This window comes from Dendropsophus ebraccatus, chromosome 9 (assembly GCF_027789765.1).
Source record: "Dendropsophus ebraccatus isolate aDenEbr1 chromosome 9, aDenEbr1.pat, whole genome shotgun sequence".
Taxonomy (NCBI): Eukaryota; Metazoa; Chordata; class Amphibia; order Anura; family Hylidae; genus Dendropsophus; species Dendropsophus ebraccatus.
The window spans coordinates 87,702,710-87,722,168 of NC_091462.1; the positions used below are offsets into that span (position 1 = coordinate 87,702,710).

The 19,459-nt window shown below is 44.5% G+C and overlaps 1 protein-coding gene across 3 annotated transcripts in view; it reads left to right on the top strand.

The window, feature by feature from the left end:
• Nucleotides 1-19,135: 19,135 nt before the first annotated feature.
• The window catches only part of GPRC5B (G protein-coupled receptor class C group 5 member B), a 56,324-nt gene continuing 56,000 nt past the window's right edge, over nt 19,136-19,459 (top strand). For all 3 annotated transcript variants that reach the window (XM_069983767.1, XM_069983766.1, XM_069983768.1), the window contains exon 1: nt 19,136-19,377. The gene's annotated coding sequence lies outside the window, so the exon portion shown is untranslated. The remainder of the gene's footprint in view (nt 19,378-19,459) is intronic.

Here is a 19,459-nt window from a genome sequence, read left to right on the forward strand (position 1 = left end):
GTATATGTACAGTGAGGATAGATGCCCCCTGGTATGATGGTATATGTACAGTGAGGATAGTTACCCCCCGTATGATGGTATATGTACAGTGAGGATAGATGCTCCCCGGTATGATGGTATATGTACAGTGAGGATAGATGCCCCCAGTATGATGGTATATGTACAGTGAGGATAGATGCCCCCCGTATGATGGTATATGTACAGTGAGGATAGTTACCCCCCCGGTATGATGGTATATATACAGTGAGGATAGATGCCCCCAGTATGATGGTATATTTACAGTGAGGATAGATGCCCCCCGGTATGATGGTATATGTAGTGAGGATAGATGCCCCCCGTATGATGGTATATGTACAGTGAGTATAGATGCCCCCGGTATGATGGTATATGTACAGTGAGGATAGAACCCCCGGTATGATGGTATGTGTTCAGTGAGGATAGATACCCCCGGTATGATGGTATATGTACAGTGAGGATAGATACCCCTGGTATGATGATAAACTGTATGTACAGTCTAGTCTAGACACAGTAGTGTATAGATGCAGCAAGAGACAACCAGTTCTTTCACAACTACTATAACTACTATGCAGTCTAAGCGCTTTAAAGGGAGAGGTAACCAAGGAACACCCTAACCCACGCCGAGAACACGACTAAAAGGAGCAGAGCAGTATCCTGAGGACAAGAGAAACAAGTCTAGATAGGACAAAGCAGCCAGTACTGAAGGCCTACGTATCCTATTGAACAGTGCAGGTAACTGGGACACCCCCAGACACTAAGCTACACCCAGATAACCACAACTGGGGCTTGTATTACCCTGACAGGACAGGTAGCTCGCAACTATAGTGCAAAAGGTGGTCAGACCAAGTCTAAACACAAATGCAATTAAACACTTCACTATAAAGTATTTCTTCGGGTTCCGGCACAGTACACAACTGGGTTGGGGTTCCTCTAGCCAACTCCCCTACTCTACTCTTCAAGCACCACTACAACTAACTCTTTTTTTCTCTTGCTACTCGCAAGCAGCTCCTCAAGCACAACAAGGTCACGCACTAAGGGGGAGATTTATCAAACATGGTGTAAAGTGAAACTGGCTCAGTTGCCCCTAGCAACCAATCAGATTCCATCTTTCATTTTCCAAAGATTCTGTGAGGAATAAAAAGTGGAATCTGATTGGTGGCTAGGGGCAAATAAGCCAGTTTCACTTTACACCATGTTTGATAAATCTCCCCCTAAGAGTCTGTGTAAAGACTTATCTATTCAGTACAAAGTGTATTGCTATGCTGAAGAGCTGTTCTATTTTTATACCATGGGAATCTGTCATATGTCCCCCCACAGGTGTTTTTCTCTCTCCTGTGCACCTGTCCAAAAGCCTTTTCTTTTAGGTTTAAGTGGTGGTGAAGTATTCTGAGGTTTCACCACTGTCAGTATTTTATATTTATAAGTGTTGCACAGCTGAAGTCAGTATTGTGTTAATGTTTTGTGTGTACCATGTGTTTTGTGCTGAATTATCACAACGTGCTCTTTTCTTTTAGCCTCCTGTCTTCCTTCTTTCTTCTGCACACACTTGTCCCCACCACTCACAGAGAGGCACACTGTAGGCCCCTGAAGGAGGAGTTACATGGTTGAGGAAGTGCAGTTGAGTTCCTACCAGATTCTTAGGGAGCAAAGATGCAAAAACTACTGTTCCTACTGTAGTTAAGCCAGGGCCTGGCTGATGCAAGGACCCATTTTTTCAGGGACAATGAAGTCAGTCTAGTCTAGACACAGTAGTGTATAGATGCAGCAAGAGACAACCAGTTCTTTCACAACTACTATAACTACTATGCAGTGCTAAGGTTCCGGCAGAGTACACAACTGGGTTGGGGTTCCTCTGGCCAACTCCCCTACTCTACTCTTCAAGCACCGCTACAACTAACTCTTTTTTCTCTTACTATTTTAAAGCAGGTCCTCAAGCACAACAAGGTCAAGCACTAAGAGTCTGTGTAAATATATATCTATTCAGTACAAAGTGTATTGTTATGCTGAAGAACTTGACAGTAAAGCTGTTCTATTTTTATACCACTGGGACTCTGTCATATTCTATATGCACCAGCAACTGTACACACAGCACCGTACACCTTGGGTTGTTTTTCCCCTTTCTATGGTTGGTGGTACCGACAGTCTGAGCAGGTCAGTTGCCACTCAGGACTAACGTATCAAGAGCCCAAGGGACTCACTACAACCCGGCAGGTTACCGACCATCTTGGGGACACAAACCAGCCATCTACAAAACAGGTACCAACATCACACCTGTGTGCCGGACTAGCACTGATGTCACGATAACTAACATCTCTAGCCATATACCACCAAATAGGCATCATGGTTAGCTCAACTACTGGCCAAGTACCACACTTCCAGAGCCTTTACACGGCACAATTAATCAAGCGTCTGGGCCATTTATATACACTACTGTTCAAAAGGGGTCACATTGAAATGTCCTTATTTTTGAAGGAAAAGCACTGTACTTTTCAATGAAGATAACTTTAAACTAGTCCTAACTTTAAACAAATACACTCTATACATTGCTAATGTGGTAAATTACTATTCTAGCTGCAAATGTCTGGTTTTTGGTGCAATATCTACATAGGTGTATAGAGGCCCATTTCCAGCAACTATCACTCCAGTGTTCTAATAGTACAATGTGTTTGCTCATTGGCTCAGAAGGCTAATTGATGATTAGAAAACCCTTGTGCAATCATGTTCACACATCTGTAAACAGTCTAGCTCGTTACAGAAGCTACAAAACTGACCTTCCTTTGAGCAGATTGAGTTTCTGGAGCATCACCTTTGTGGGGTCAATTAAATGCTCAAAATGGCCAGAAAAAGAGAACTTTCATCTGAAACTCGACAGTCTATTCTTGTTCTTAGAAATGAAGGCTATTCCATGTGAGAAATTGCTAAGAAATTGAAGATTTCCTACAACGGTGTGTACTACTCCCTTCTAAGGACAGCACAAACAGGTTCTAACCAGAGTAGAAAAAGAAGTGGGAGGCCGCGTTGCACAACTAAGCAAGAAGATAAGCACATTAGAGTCTCTAGTTTGAGAAACAGACGCCTCACAGGTCACCAACTGGCATCTTCAATAAATAGTACCCGCAAAACACCAGTGTCAACATCTACAGTGAAGAGGCGGCTAAGGGATTTTGGGCTTCAGGGCAGAGTTGCAAAGAAAAAGCCAGATCTGAGACTGTCCAATAAAAGAAAAAGATTAAGATGGGCAAAAGAACACAGACATTGGACAGAGGAAGACTGGAAAAAAGTGTTGTGGACGGATGAATCCAAGTTTGAGGTGTTTGGATCACAAAGAAGAACGTTTGTGAGACGCAGAACAAATGAAAAGATGCTGGAAGAATGCCTGACGCCATCTGTTAAGCATGGTGGAGGTAATGTGATGGTCTGGGGTTGCTTTGGTGCTGGTAAGGTGGGAGATTTGTACAGGGTAAAAGGGATTCTGAATAAGGAAGGCTATCACTCTGCAACGCCATGCCATACCCAGTGGACAGCGCTTGATTGGAGCCAATTTCATCCTACAACAGGACAATGACCCTAAACACACCTCCAACTTGTGCAAGAACTATTTACAGCAGAAGCAGGCAGCAGGTATTCTATCATAGGTCATGGAGTGGCCAGCGCAGTCACCAGATCTGAACCCCATTGAGCTGTTGTGGGAGCAGCTTGACCGTATAGTACGCCAGAAGCGCCCATCCAACCAATCCAACTTGTGGGAGCTGCTTCTAGAAGCGTGGGGTGCAATTTCTCCAGCTTACCTCAACAGATTAATAGCTAGAATGCCAAAGGTGTGCAATGCTGGAATTGCTGCAAAAGGTGGATTCTTTGACGAAAGCAAAGTGTGATGTAAAAACAATGTTATTTCAAATACAAATCATTATTTCTAACCTTGTCAATGTCTTGACTCTATTTTCTATTCATTTCACAACGTATGGTGGTGAATAAGTGTGACTTCTCATGGAAAACACAAAATTGTTTGGGTGACCCCAAACTTTTGAACGGTAGTGTATATATTGCTGCCAGTCGCACATCTCCTGTTTACACTGGGAGATGTGCGGCCGATAGACGATAACTTTTAGGGCTGCACAATTGTCCAATGAGCGAGCGTTTTCCCATTTCTTGCCTGATCGCTGACACTGGTTCCAGAACATCACTCAAAGTTGAATATGATTTTCACAATAGAAAAGGTTGGGGCCTCTGATTTTCAGAGAGATGACGGATGACTGTGGCAGCATTGTGGAGCATCTCCCAGCATATCTCTAACATTGCTCAGGTAATACTATTTGCTGTATTTTCACATGGTAAAAGCTACTATAGTGCATGTTGACTTGGCAATTCCGATATTGGAAATATTTTATTAGAGTAGAAATAAATTTCAATGGTGCACTACACCAATAGACATCCATCACACCAAGTATTATTATTATTATTATTATTACCTACAAAATCTTTTGCCCTTGGGTCCACAAAAAAAAGTAATACCTACTGGAAAAGTGACATGTGTTTACACTGACAGATTTATCTGACAATTTTTTTAACCCCTAGACGACCCAGAACGTAACTGTGCGTCCTGGCATCGCTAGGGGAGTTTAGAGGGGGACCGCAGCTATTAGCAGGCATGGTCCGATTGCCGTGCCCACTAATTAGGCAACTTTGACAGCTGCATCTAAATACCTAATTAGCGGGCATGGCTATTGGACCATGCCTGCTAATAGCTTGTTTTCCCCCATCATTGGTGGTCTAGTGGGGGGGGGGGGATCGACCCCGCGACGCAATCGCTGAGGTGCAATCCTGGCATCTGTACCGGCCGGGTGTCTGTGCCGTAATGGGGCTGATCCTGGCTCGGTAATCTATTGCTCTCGGCTGCAGCAAGCCAGAGCAGTAGAACACCTATCTCATTGATTTATGCAGTATATCTATACTAATATAAAAATGTGAATCACCCCCCCCCCCTTTTCCCATTTTATAAATAAAAATACGTTAAAAAATTAACATATTTGGTATCGCCGCATGCATACTTGCCTGAACTATTAAATTACTATATTCCTGATCTCGCAAAAAATTAGAAAAAGCAAAATTGCCCATTTTTGGTCACATCAAATGTAAAAAAAATTGTAATACAAAAGCGACATCTCACACATCCCCATAGACCAAAGGACAAAAGCATTATAAGCATGGTAATAGAGCAATTTTAAGTAACATATATATATTTTTTTAAAAGGTTTTCAAATAAAATAAAAGTTACACAAGTTACATATTGGCATAATCGTACTGACTTGAGGAACATACATAACAAGTCAGTCTTATCCTACGGTGAACGGCGTACAAACAAACACACACACACCCAAATTAAAAAAAAATGTTTGTTTTTTTTGTTTAGTTTTTTCAATTTCACCGCTCAAATAATTTTTTTCTGGTTTCACGACATATATTTTAGGCAAAAATTACATCTGCCATTGCAAAGTACAATTAGTGAAGCAAAAAATAAGGGCTCATATGGGTCTCTGGGTGGAAAAATGCAACTGCTATGGCCTTATATACACAAGGAGAAAAAAAATTAAAGCACAAAAATTTAAATTGGACGAGTCTTCTAAGGGTTAAGCCAAAGCCAGAAACAGACTTTAAACAGAGAACAGGTCATAAAGGAAAGACTGAGATTTCTCTTCTTTTCAAATCCATACCTGGTGTTGGCTTCAAAAATCTGTCAAACAATCTGTCTGTGTATAAACACACCATGAAGGACAGATACAATGCACAATAGTCCTAAAGAGATGGGAAAGTCATCCTACCAGGTACATGGTACATGTAATTCATTGGCTGCAATTTAATTGGCTTGACTAATATATATATATATATATATATATATATATATATATATATATATAACAAGGTTAAAAACATGGAGTAATCTCCTGTCACATTTATTTTTGTGAGTGCAATATTTAAAATGGCCAGCAGATGGTAGTAGAGGACTGACAATTGTATTCCACTAAAAGGTCCACTAAAGCAGATCTAAAGCGGCACTGTGAAAACTTTAGGGTATGACCCCATGTAATGTATAAACTAGGTTCCAAAAAATTCCACAGAATTTACAGTAACAACAAAGTGGATGAGATGTACAAAATATTCACAAAAGGGAAACTTATCAATGTATTTACCTCAGTGTCTGGTATAAAACAGTCACCATGGCCCCCGCATTTAGTAGAAATTATGTCAATAACTGGAGTCAGTTATAATGGAAATCTATGCCAACTCGTAGCAGGTATACACAGTAATGCTAAGGGTACCATGCCACCTGCTCTTAATAGTCCTCCTAAAAATTGACCTGCAATGCAGATTTCTAATCCACAGCATGTTTATTATGGTGGCAGATTCACAGCAGATTTAGCACTTATTGTCCCATTGACTTTGAAGAGGAAGTAAAAATCTTCCACAAAACTTCAGCGTTCCAATGTTTGTCACGGAGAGTTCTTCTATCATTATATGTGTCTATAAAGTTCTTCTCAAAATCAGTATTGATCCCAGCAGTCAGACTACCCCTGGGTGCAGGATTTTGTAACTCAATTCCATTTAAGAAAGAGTACCTGTCATTAAAAACAAAACTTTTGACATGTCACAAGGACAAGGACTGGTGGGGGGGTCTCACTTCTGGGACCCCCACCGATCAGGAGAATGGGTGTGGAGCAGAAGATGGCAGTGGGCTGCACTTACCTGCTGTAATACACCTCTGTCCAGACAGGCCCGTTCTATTATAATAGAGCTGCCTACAGAGAGATTCAGGGAGGGAAATGGGCTACCGCGTTCTTTTCCCGCCACATTGTCCTGATCGGGGGAGGTCTCAGCAGTTGCTTGTACAGTGGATCTGTGGGTCTCTGGTTACAGATTCTACAAGCCGGCTATCTTAAATCACATTTTCCTCCCGCCTTACTTCTGCCACCCTCTCACAACAACCAAACCTACCATAACCGGAGCTGTAAAACTAAAGGTGCCCATCTACCTTATACTAAAGTAGGCAGAACCCTCTGCAGAAAGGTTGGGTGTGCTGTTTTTTTTGTTGTTGTTGTTTTTTTTTTTTTTTGCTTTAGGATGGATACAACGGCACCAGGGCTGTCTGGCAGTCATGAATATTCCTGTGTATGGGGAGGACAGGAGAGAGAACTGTCCGCTACACATGTTCATCCATCAGACAGTTATTGAAGATGTATGACCACCTTAAAGGGGTACTCCAGTGGGGGGGCACTTTTTTGCTGGGACCAGCGGAGGGTCCCGCATCGCGGCGCTCCGTTGCCCAGTTCCCGGCTGCTTCCGGGTGTCTGACGCGGGCCCGAGACAATACGTCTAAGGTCCGCTCAGCCACTCAGTGAAAGAGGCGGGATCTGAGCGGACTTGAAACGTATCCTGCCTTCGTCACTGAGTGGCTGAGCGGACCTGAGACGTCACGTCTCTAGCCCGCGTCAGACACCCGGAAGCGGCCAGGCACCGAAGCACCGCGATGCGGGACCCGCCGCTGGAACCAGGTAGGTGAGTGGACGTCTTTTCCCTCGGCCATCTCCTCGGTCCCAGCAAAAAAGTGCCCCCCCCCCGCTGGAGTACCCCTTTAAGTGGCACTTGCACTTGTATCACAGTCTCTGTTTAAAATGGAGACTATGATAAGTTGTTGGATCCGTCACACAATGAATAACAGTGGCGCCTATGATGGGGGTGTGAACCCTAAAGAAGAAGGTGCAGTTGAGTAAATAATGCAAAACTTATTAATGATCCAATACAACAACCCACAGAGGCGCCTCATATAACAGCGGAGGTAAGGGAAGTGGCACTGTGCAGCTCTGCGGTTGGGGATCTACTTTTGGCTAAAAGGTAATAAGCGCCCATTGTGTGGATGCATCGAGGCACTTAAAGGGATATTCTCATCTGAACTTACATAGCTAACTTTGTACGACTCGTCAAGTTAAATATTTTTGCAAATACAGTCATTTAGCAAATTTGATTTCTTCTTCAGATATGCTGCGTTTTTTACTCCCATTGTTGACAGCTCCCGGTCTAGGTTACAGACCATCGCTCTGCTCTAAAAACATTGGCTTGGCTGTTGTATATATAGCAATAATGTAAATGTATAGATCCAGATTTATCAAAGGATGTAAAATATAGACTGGTGTAAACTGCTCACAGCAACCAATCACAGCTCAGCTTTCATTTTTACCAGAGCGGAAAACTGAGCTGTGATTGGTTGCTCTGGGCAGTTTACACCAGGTGTATATTTTAAACCCTTTGATAAATCTCCGCCGTATATATACTGTTTAATACGTATGCTGTGTCTATATATACACCAGCCAGTGTGGTGGTCTTTTACCTAGACAGCAAGCTATTGACGATGGGAGTTAAAGAGAAGAATATCATGAGAAGGAGACAAGTTTGCAAAATTAATTTATTGGCAAAAAAATTTACCTTGATGAGCTCTAATAAAAATCCCCATAGAAAACCTTTCCAGCTCTGGACAGTTCCTGTTACGGACACAGGTGGCAGCAGAGAGCGCTGTGTCAGACTGTAAAGAGTACATCACTTCCTGGAGGACATACAGCAGCAAGTACAGGAAGACTTAAGATTTTTAAATAAACGTAATTTATAAATCTGTATAACTTTTTGGCACCAGTTGATTTGGGGGGGGGGGATATATATATATATATATATATATATATATATACACAGTGGTGCCTTGGATTACAAGCATAATTCGTTCCGGGACCATGCTTGTAATCCAAATCCACTCTTAAACCAAAGCAAATTTTCCCATAGGAAATCATTGAAATGCAGACAATTGGTTCCACAACCCAAAAGTAATGATTTAATATTCTGAATAACATGTAAAACAAATAAACAAACAATGAAAAACAGCTGAATATGTGATATTATAAGTTACTGTACAGTAAAGCAATCAGCATGTGGAGTATAATGTATAGAAGGTGCATAAACCTGAAAAACAGCAGCAGTTTGTAGATACAGGATGGAGCTGCAGATCCCCATAATGCAGTAGCGTAGTACAATAGGCTAGAATAGAGAGGCAGGGCTGCTGTCAGAGGTCTGTGTGGTCACATGACAGCAATGGGGATGGGGTGTGTGTTCAGCATGAACCAATCAGGACTGACAGACTACAGGGAGCATGAAGGAATGAGCAGGGCAGATGTGGGAACAGTATAGCAGCACTCTCTGTCCGGGGAGAGAGGGTTTATAGCTATGGAGTGATTACCCCCCACAGTCCTGTCCCCTGATGCAAGCCCCAGCCTGAAGTGGATCTGCTATGATTTGGAAGGTGAGGGAGACTTCCTGGGTCAGAGTACAGTGCTGTAGATCCAGCTATGCAGGCCTTGCCCCTCCCCCACTCGCACTCCCACCCAGTACAGGGAGCTCTTAAACCAAAGCAATGCTTTTAAACCAAGTCACAATTTTGAAAAAATGTGAGCTCTTAAACCAAAACACTCTAAACCAAGTTACTCTTAAACCAAGGTACCACTGTGTATATATATATATATATATATATATATATATATATATATATATATATATATATATATACCAACAAAACACAACAATCACTGAACTCAGGGAGAAAAGTGAAAAATTCCAATGGAGTACTCATTTACGAGTCTCCATTGATTGTCCCATATATATATATATATATATATATATATATATATATTGTTGTCATGCCCCTTTAAGATTAGGTTCCATTCCTGCTACAGTAGTTCAACACAAGACTCAATCTCTCAGCTGGTTTGCTTCTCATATACTTGTAATATTTGACATTAACACATTAGCGATGCTCCTGTAATAGTGGCGGCCATAATAGACAGCCTCTGTAGACCAGTATCTACCTCCTCCACACTACACACTGACCTACCCTGCCCAGGAAGATGTAAGGGTAAGCAGCACCTGACTGGTAAATCACATATACTTGTAATTCATCCTGCGGTTAGCACAGGATTATGAATTCTTATGGCTTTACTTAAAGGAGAAGTCCGGCCAAAATAATTTTTATATGTTATTACTTATGGAAAGTTATACAATTTTCTAATGTACATTAATTATGGGAAATGCACATATACTGCTATTTCACTTAATTTAGTGTATCAGAAAGTGTTAGAATTCTCTCAGATCCAGTAACGTCACGACGAATGATGTACCGGCCACTGACTCCCTCCTGCCTGTCCGCCCGCACGCCCCGTTCCTCACACTATCTGGCCGCCGCTCTCTGCTCTTGCATGCCGGCCACGTCAGCGGCTGGCCGGATAGTGAGGAGCGGCGCGGGCTGCGGGGAGTCAGCGGCGCGATAGTAAGTTTGAAGCCGGGAGGAGGAGGAGGGGGAGCTGCGGGGGGCATGAAAAGCAGCCCCTGTGTGAGCGGCGGCGACGATGTGATAGGGATAGCACAGGTACTACTCCCCCATTATCTGCAGGTAATGGGGGAGTAGTACTTTGTATATGTGCCCAGCACCGAGCAGGGAGGGAGAGGGGAGGTAGATGGCACTTCTCTCCCTCCCTGCTTGGTGCCCTGCAAATGTATTCATTGAATACATTTATGGGATACTTTGGGGAGCAAGGACACTTGCTCCCCAAAGTATTCCATAAATGTATTCATGAAGTCACAAAAGTACAGTGCATAACATTACATTACAAACACTGTAATTTCTATGGAGTGTCCAGCAGGGACGCACTATATATAAAAGTCAATGGTACTCATTGACTTCTATATAGAGAGCGCCCCCTGCTGGACACTCCATAGGAATTACACCATTCGTCGTGACGTCACTGGAACTGAGAGAATTCTAACACTTCCTGATACACTAAATTAAGGGAAATAGCAGTATATGAGCATTTCCCATAATTAATGTACATTAGAAAATTGTATAACTTTCCATAAGTAATAACATATAAAAAAATTATTTTGGCCGGACTTCTCCTTTAAGATGCAGGAGCCCGGTGCCACCTCCTCTTTGGCCCCCTAGGACGCCTCACCGCTCTGGGTTCCTGCACTGTCTCTTCTTTACGAGCGTGCTTGCCTTCTTTCGCTGATTTAAAGGGGCAGTACAGGTTGAAGCGCACAGCACAATCCCCTATGTTGCACCTGTCCTGTTCCCTAGATTTGGGTTCCATTGCGACCATTATTTTTCTGCTTACATATCATATATTAAGGGTTTTAATAGAAAAAAGCTCCAAGATTCTTACACATGCATATAAAACCAGCCATGTCAGGAGAGAGAACAGGTATTGGTATTGAATATATTATGGCGCCTTTAGGTAACACAGCTAATATTTACTGCATGCATTGTCACCTGGCCCTATAAAACACGTCATGACCCTAAATAAGTCAGAGAAGACCAATGTTGCCCTTATCTGGTGAGAACAGACCTACAGCAGCCATTGTTTCCCTATTGTATAGTGTCACCTCTCACAATGTGAACCCATGTGCACTCTCTAAATATTGGCAGAAGCAGACGCGAAGAGCGGCCCACTAATCCTGCCATGCTATACTTAGCTGCAAAGGTATCTGGAGGAGACACCGAGCCAACAGGATTCCCTTGGCAAATACTTTTCCCACATAGCAGTAAAGAGAAGCAGGGAGATTAGTTCTGAATTACTAGCCACAGGTGCCCGGCTACACACAGTGTTTCTAGTGGTTCAGGCTACACCGCGCCAGACACTAGTACACCCATTCTGCTCCACCGACCTCTCCACGATAAAAAGTAAGTGTACAAACTCAGTAAAACTGGGACTGTGTGACTCTGCAGCAATGCTTTTTTTTTTTCTTCATTTCATTTTGTTCGTTTTCAAAAATACTTTCCAATCCTTTTTTTACAAATTCTCATAAAAGTGGTATCCAAAGAATTTCCATAATACTCAAAGGGACAAAAACTGAAAAGTAACTCATCAAGAACACAGGAGAAACATATTGGCGGACATTTAGGCTATGTTCACACAAGATACTTTTTATGAAAAGAATGGCCGTTGTTTTCAATAGACACAACGGCCGTTCTTTTCATAACGCAATGATTTGCATTGAAGTAATGGCTGTTGTTTCACACAATGTATTGGACAATGGTCGCTGTTTGCTACGGCTGTCAAAATAATGATCATGTCAATTATTTCTGGCCATTGTCCTTAGACTTCAATGCAATTTTCATTTAACGCAATAGCCATTGTTTTGAGTGCCAAATAACATTGTGTGAACATAGCCTTACGTAGCCTTACTTTTTCTAGAGTATTTGTCTGGTTTTTAGGACTAATTTAACAAACTCTTCAGAAATTTCTAAATAGAATATTCTCAGAACATTGCACAGACCTATTCATCTGGTACTGACCAAGCGTAAGACTGCACTACTTTGTGTGACTTTTAAAATAGTCGCAAAAGATAAATCGAGTGCAAATCCCTCACTCCTCATGTACTGTATGGATAATTATATTTATATCTCTGTAATGTCTGATTCAGAATTGTAAAGTGCTGCGGAATCTGTTGGCGCTATATAAATAAAAATACTGGTTCATAAGTGGACCAAAAATGGGGAAAAGTCCAATTATTCATCTAAATATAGGCGCAAAGCCCTTGATAAATTTCCCCCCAGTTCCATCTAGAACATTGGTAGCCCACCCATCACATTATGGCAGACTCATATATGGCCCCTACTCCATATGAGGACCTTTCATTATATTACCATGTCCCTCTCTACTAGAGATGAGTGAGTAGTGAAATATTCGACTTTCGAGTATTCGAATCGAATAGGCACCGATATTCGACTATTCGAACGAGTATTCGATCCCATTGTAGTCTATGGGGGAAAAATTTGCGGCATTTGGAAATCAAAATTCGACCACTTGGAGGTCACCAAGTCCCACATGAAACCTCCCTAAACAATGCGAACACCTCCAGAATGACACTGGGACATTAGGGGGAGCGTGCCTGGGTGCACCCAACACCCCAAAATCGCAGTATAATGCCACTCTCTGCAGTTGCGAAGGAAAAATATTTGCGATGGCTTTACGAACATTTATGGCAATGTTCACACATTTGGTTCGTATTTCTTGCGCAGTGTTACATACATGATTCCAAAGTGCGTCCACAGAGCATCATGTTAGTCGCGCCTATCACGCGTAATGCTGTAAGAACCTTACTGGAACAGTATGTATGAAGTGCCTTTTTCTGGGCTACCGGAACAATATGTATCACGTGCCTTTTTCTGGGCTACTGGAACAATACGTATCACGTGCCTTTTACTAGGCTACTGAAACAGCATATATCAGGTGCCCTTACTGGGCTACTGGAACAATATGTATAATGTGCTCTTAGTGGTGTTAAACAGGGACACTATAAGTCACTTGTACACACAGGGTACTGTAATGAATACAGATGCTGATGCTGATGTTATATCATCTATTTCTTAGCACTGAGAAGTGCTTTGGATTCAGAGATGACTTTTTCGCTTGATCTTAGCCCTGAAAGGGACTTTTGGTTTCTGTAGTAAGCCTGCCTAACCAAAACGCTACTAAAACCTATCTCTCCCTGCTGCAAGATCTTTCCCTGACTAGGTTGAAAGCGCATCTCGTTCGAGAGGCGGAAGTCAAGTATTTAAGATTCGAGGTCATGTGGTTCAGCTATCCAATGAGGGTAGACGACGTTTTCGCGCTGCGTGCGTACTCCCAGGGTCCCTCACGGCCTCCCTGCATGGTCATTGAATTAAAAAAAGCGCCAACTGCGATGGGAGGGCTTTTGAATGTTTCCCGCGTATTCGCCACACTACTTGATTCAATTTGAATTTTTCGAATACCGCAATATTCGATCGAATACCTACTCGATTGAATCGTATTCGCTCATCTCTACTCTCTACCCATTTGTAATGGACAGGCTGCATATGCTCCAACATTCTATATTATGGTAAATTAAAGATATGGAAACACCCAAATGCAAGAATGCAATATGTTAGGATGCACGTATGGCTCCATTAACCCCTTAAGGATCGGGGTGAAATGGCCTTAAGGACCGGGCCAAATGTCACTTTTGCGTTTTTGTTTTTTCCTCCTCACCTTCTAAGACCCATAACTCTTTAATTTTTCCACCTACAGGGCCATGTGAGGGCTTGTTTTTTTCAGGAGCAGGTGTAATTTGTAATGGCATCTTTTAATTAGCCATAAAATGAATAACGGAACCCCCAAAATGGCAAAATCCTCAGTAGCACTCAAAGCCGTAGGGGCCAGTCCTGGCTTCCCCCAGGACGCAGTTTTCACCCGGGTCGTGGATCCCAATCGGCCCATACAAATCCAGTAAAGAAAGAGTGGATGACAGCATCCAGCAAAAAAACTTTGGTCTTTTATTCCTTCTGGTCTGGTGTGTGATATTTTGCGGTGTCTTGCTGGAATATCCCATTCTCCCCAGGGAAAGTCATCAACATGTATGGCTGTATGTGATGTGCAAGGATAGATTCATACCCAAATCGGCTGAGAGCGCCTTCCCAATGGCGGATTATAATGTAGGCGGTTTCGGCGGCCGCCCGGGGCCCGAGGCTCCGGGGGGGCCCATGCCTTGCCGCCCACATTATAATGCAGCCCGGGAGGCCCCCTCGCCACTGCACTCTTGTGACCGCAAGCATTGTTTCGCTTGCGGTCACAAGAGTCTCCGGCTGCCTCCGGCTGATGCGCGGCTGCCGGGGGTGTCCCGTCCTCTCCCCGGCAGCGCGCGCATCTCACAGCTCCTAGTGCCGCCTGGGGCCCTGACTTCTGGTACTGGGAGCGCACGTACCGGAAGTCAGGGCCCAGGCGGCACTAGGAGCTGTGTGATGCGCGCGCTGCCGGGGAGAGGACCGGACACCCCTGGCAGCCGCGCATCAGCCGGAGACTGCAGACGGAGAGAGGATCGACGGGGGAACGCAGGGTAGGTGAGTTATATTTTGTTATTTGTGTGTTATTTACTGACTGGGGGGGCTTCTATAAAGGGGAGAAGAGGGGGACCAGCTATAAGGGGGGGGGGAAGAGGGGGACCAGCTATAGGGGGGGGGAAGAGGGGGACCAGCTATAAGGGGGGGGGGGGGAAGAGGGGGACCAGCTATAAGGGGGGGGGGGAAGAGGGGGACCAGCTATAGGGGGGGGGGAAGAGGGGGACCAGCTATAAGGGGGGAAAGGAGGACCAGCTATAAGGGGGGAGAGGGAAGAAGGGGAGAGGGAAGAGGGGGACCATCTATAAGGGGGGAAAGAGGGGGACCATCTATAAGGGGGGGAAGAGGGGGACCATCTATAAGGGGGAAAGAGGGGGACCATCTAAAAGGGGGGGAAGAGGGGGACCATCTATAAAGGGGGAAAGAGGGGGACCATCTATAAAGGGGGAAAGAGGGGGACCATCTATAAAGGGGGAAAGAGGGGGACCATCTATAAGGGGGGGAAGAGGGGGACCATCTATAAGGGGGAAAGAGGGGGACCATCTATAAGGGGGGGAAGAGGGGGACCATCTATAAGGGGGGAAAGAGGGGGACCATCTATAAAGGGGAAAAGAGGGGGACCATCTATAGGGGGGAAAGAGGGGGACCATCTATAGAGGGGGAAAGAGGGGGACCATCTATAAGGGGGGAAGAGGGGGACCATCTATAAAGGGGGGAAAGAGGGGGACCATGTATAGAGGGGGAAAGAGGGGGACCATCTATAAGGGGGGAAAGAGGGGGACCATCTATACGGGGGGAAAGAGGGGGACAATCTATAGAGGGGGAAAGAGGGGGACCATCTATAAGGGAGGGGGAGGGGGACCAGCTATAAGGGGGGAAAGAGGGGGACCATCTATAAGGGGGGAAAGAGGGGGACCATCTATAAGGGGGGAAAGAGGGGGACCATCTATAAGGGGGAAAGAGGGGGACCAGCTATAAGGGGGGAAAGGAGGACCAGCTATAAGGGGGGAGAGGGAAGAGGGGGACCATCTATAAGGGGGGAAAGAGGGGGACCATCTATAAGGGGGAAAGAGGGGGACCATCTATAAGGGAGGGGGAGGGGGACCAGCTATAAGGGGGGAAAGAGGGGGACCATCTATAAGGGGGGAAAGAGGGGGGCCATCTATAAGGGGGGAAAGAGGGGGACCATCTATAAGGGGGAAAGAGGGGGACCAGCTATAAGGGGGGAAAGGAGGACCAGCTATAAGGGGGGAGAGGGAAGAGGGGGACCATCTATAAGGGGGGAAAGAGGGGGACCATCTATAAGGGGGAAAGAGGGGGACCATCTATAAAGGGGGAAAGAGGGGGACCATCTATAAGGGGGAAAGAGGGGGACCATCTATAGGGGGGGAAAGAGGGAGACCATCTATAAAGGGGGACTATCTCCTATAGGATTAGCACCCTCCTCTCCTGACATCCTCTGTGCTGCTGGGACCTCCCCTATAGATCAGCACCCTCCTCTCCTGACATCCTCTGTGCTGCTGGGACCTCTCCTATAAGATCAGCACCCTCTTCTCCTGACATCCTCTGTGCTGCTTGGACCTCTCCTATAAGATCAGCACCCTCCTCTCCTGACATCCTCTGTGCTGCTGTGACCTGGGGGGGGGCAACATCAGGGGACCAGGTGAGGTGGCGATATGTTTATTGGGGGCAGTGGAGGTGGGGTGGGCAATGCTTACTGGGGGTAGCAGCAAGGGACCAAACATTATGTTTATTGGGGCCAGCAGGGAGGGGAGGCAGGCAGGCAGTGTTTATTGGGGACAGTGGGGGGGGGGAGGCGCAGTAGCAGATTATAATGTGGGCGAATTGACTGGGGGGGGGGGGCCCAGGTTGGGTGGACAGCCCGGGGCCCAGGGTACATTTAATCCGCCACTGCGCCTTCCACATTGATGAGTGGATCCAGGGAGATTGTCCACAAAACTTTCTCACCTGACGTGCCGACACACATCCATTCAATGAAGCAGAAAACGTGACTCTTTAAAGAAGACAACCCTTTACCAATCAGCCCAGATCTCATACTAATACTGTCATAAAAATTGGAGCCTTTTCTGTAAGGCTTCATTAGCAGAGGTGCAGGGGTCATCTGTCTGCTCTGCAGCCCCATGAGTTCTCTGACTGCTGTTTTAGTTACCTGTCCGGTAGCCCCTGGTTTAGTGGGGAGTTCCTGCACTGTAGCATGTCGGTCCTCGCTTGTGCACCTTCGTCGATCCGCTCTTGTGCACCTTCAGCAGGCGTTCATGTCTCACATCAATGGCACATGGTGCTCTGCATTTTCTATGCTGCTTGTTCACAATGGTGATGTTTGATGTCATTGGTGCCAACAGTCAAACCATGCCACCAAGTCAGAATGGATGAACATCGTTTTTTATAGATTCAGGACCCTGCACGCACCGCTGTAAGTTTCCCAGCTAATGTTATAAGGTTAGATTCACTGAAATCATCTACAGAATTTATTTTTTACCTTATAATAACATTTCTCCCAAAAAAGTGATTACAGTGATTGATCGTGCAGGAATGGCCACATGATCATCAAGCCATGTAGTAGGCTCTGTATACTCTATTTAGTTTGGCTCCAGCTGTGTAATGTGGTGTGTAGATTTTAGGAAAGAAATCTCGGAGCATTGACAAAAAGGTTTAAGCTGGTCTGCGATAGATAGATAGATAGATAGATAGATAGATAGATAGATAGATAACAGATGGATAGATAGATAGATAGATAGATAGATAGACCATGAGGAGTCCGCCATGAATTCGCTACGCCACTGGATAGGAGATACATAGATAGACAGGAGATGGATAGATAGATAGATAGATAGATAGATAGATAGATAGATAGATAGACAGACTTCACAGATGTACTCTATGACATATCACATGATAATTTGAAATGGTTTTCCTCTTATATGAGTTTATTCAGACAAGGTAATAAAGAGATAAGCCATAAGAGAATGGGCATAAAGAAGGCAATCCATGATAGAGCCAAAAGTCATTGTCTCATACACAATAGACTCCTTTAACTTATTCATTCTTATGCCACTGACAGACAACTGACCATAAGGGATTGTCAACACTTGGTCCCTTAAGAAATGTGCATATTATGTATATTAAGGTCCCTATACACCCTATTACTTTGGCTGGCCGGTGGTGTAAGGTGCATGGGGCTCTCCCAACCAACCAGCGTCAGGTGATGGTGGAGAATGGGATCGGGCATGATGGAAAATCACCGTCCGACCCCTTTGTTCTGAGAGAGATAATATAGTGTTGAACCTGTTAGAGCATGCTGGGAGTCATAGGATAACAAAAGCTGGCAGGACATGGACAAGTCTGCTTTTCCCAGCATCAGGGTGGAGCGGCAGTCAGTTAAACAGCAGTCGGCCAATGAGCGGATTGCAGAGATAACGTACCGCTTTACTTTATTATTACGATAAAAAATCTCTTACGTCTTTCATATATCGTTAAGTGTCTGTTTTTGGCTTTCAAGACAAATTTATAAAAAAAATTTGCACTTTGTTTAATAAATCTGCCACAAGTATAGGCGTGTAACTAGAAGACATATGTGCCAGGATACAGCTGCTCCAGGCTGGAGTCATTTTGTGCAAAATTTGCACCTTTCTTAAAAAAAATTGCATTTCATAAATCTTCCATAAATGCAACAATATCCTTAAAACTTTAATTTTGTTATCCATGTATAATGGGAAAAAATCTCATCACTTTGCACATAAGCAACAACCAGTAGGTTCTATGTGCCTCAACAACCCTGAATATTATACAGTTATACATTATATAATCACAACTATCTATCAATAATATTCTGTAGCTATAACATTCATAGGATTTTGAATGATGGCGTATACTCAGCATTATCAGGGATCCTGAAAGGGGGATTCTCAATGAAATCCTTTATTGAAAGTAAAAGTCATGTGCATGCTCCACTACATAGGGAATACCATAGGATGTATATAGCATGCAGCCAGTCTCCTATCACTAGCAATTACAAACAAAAGCCTGGGCTGCTTCACATGGGCATAAAGGGGACTACATCACAGTGGGGGCGGGGCCTGTGGATGGGTGGGCGGGGCTATGGGCAGCAGCAGCAGAAGCTCTGGTACTGCAGTAAACTGTAGAGGTGTCAGCATTTAGTGAGGGTCTGTGCAGGGCTCTCAGTTCTGGGCTCACTAACAAAAGAGGGGCAGGAGGGGGGCACAGGCTGCCCATGTGGGTGCAATTCACACAGGACATCAAGGATCTTCCACAGCATCATCCTAAAGGATTGTAAGCCCCCCAGACTGTGGGGGAACCAGTGCACTGGGGTCCCAGCTAATAATGCAGAGATGTGACTGAGACCTGGAGCTGCCTGCACATCACTCTATCTAACTGTAAGTTACCTCTGCAATCTCCTATACAGTCTGTCTATGGACCCTGGGCAGCATTCAGATACCTGCAACAATGTATCCCATA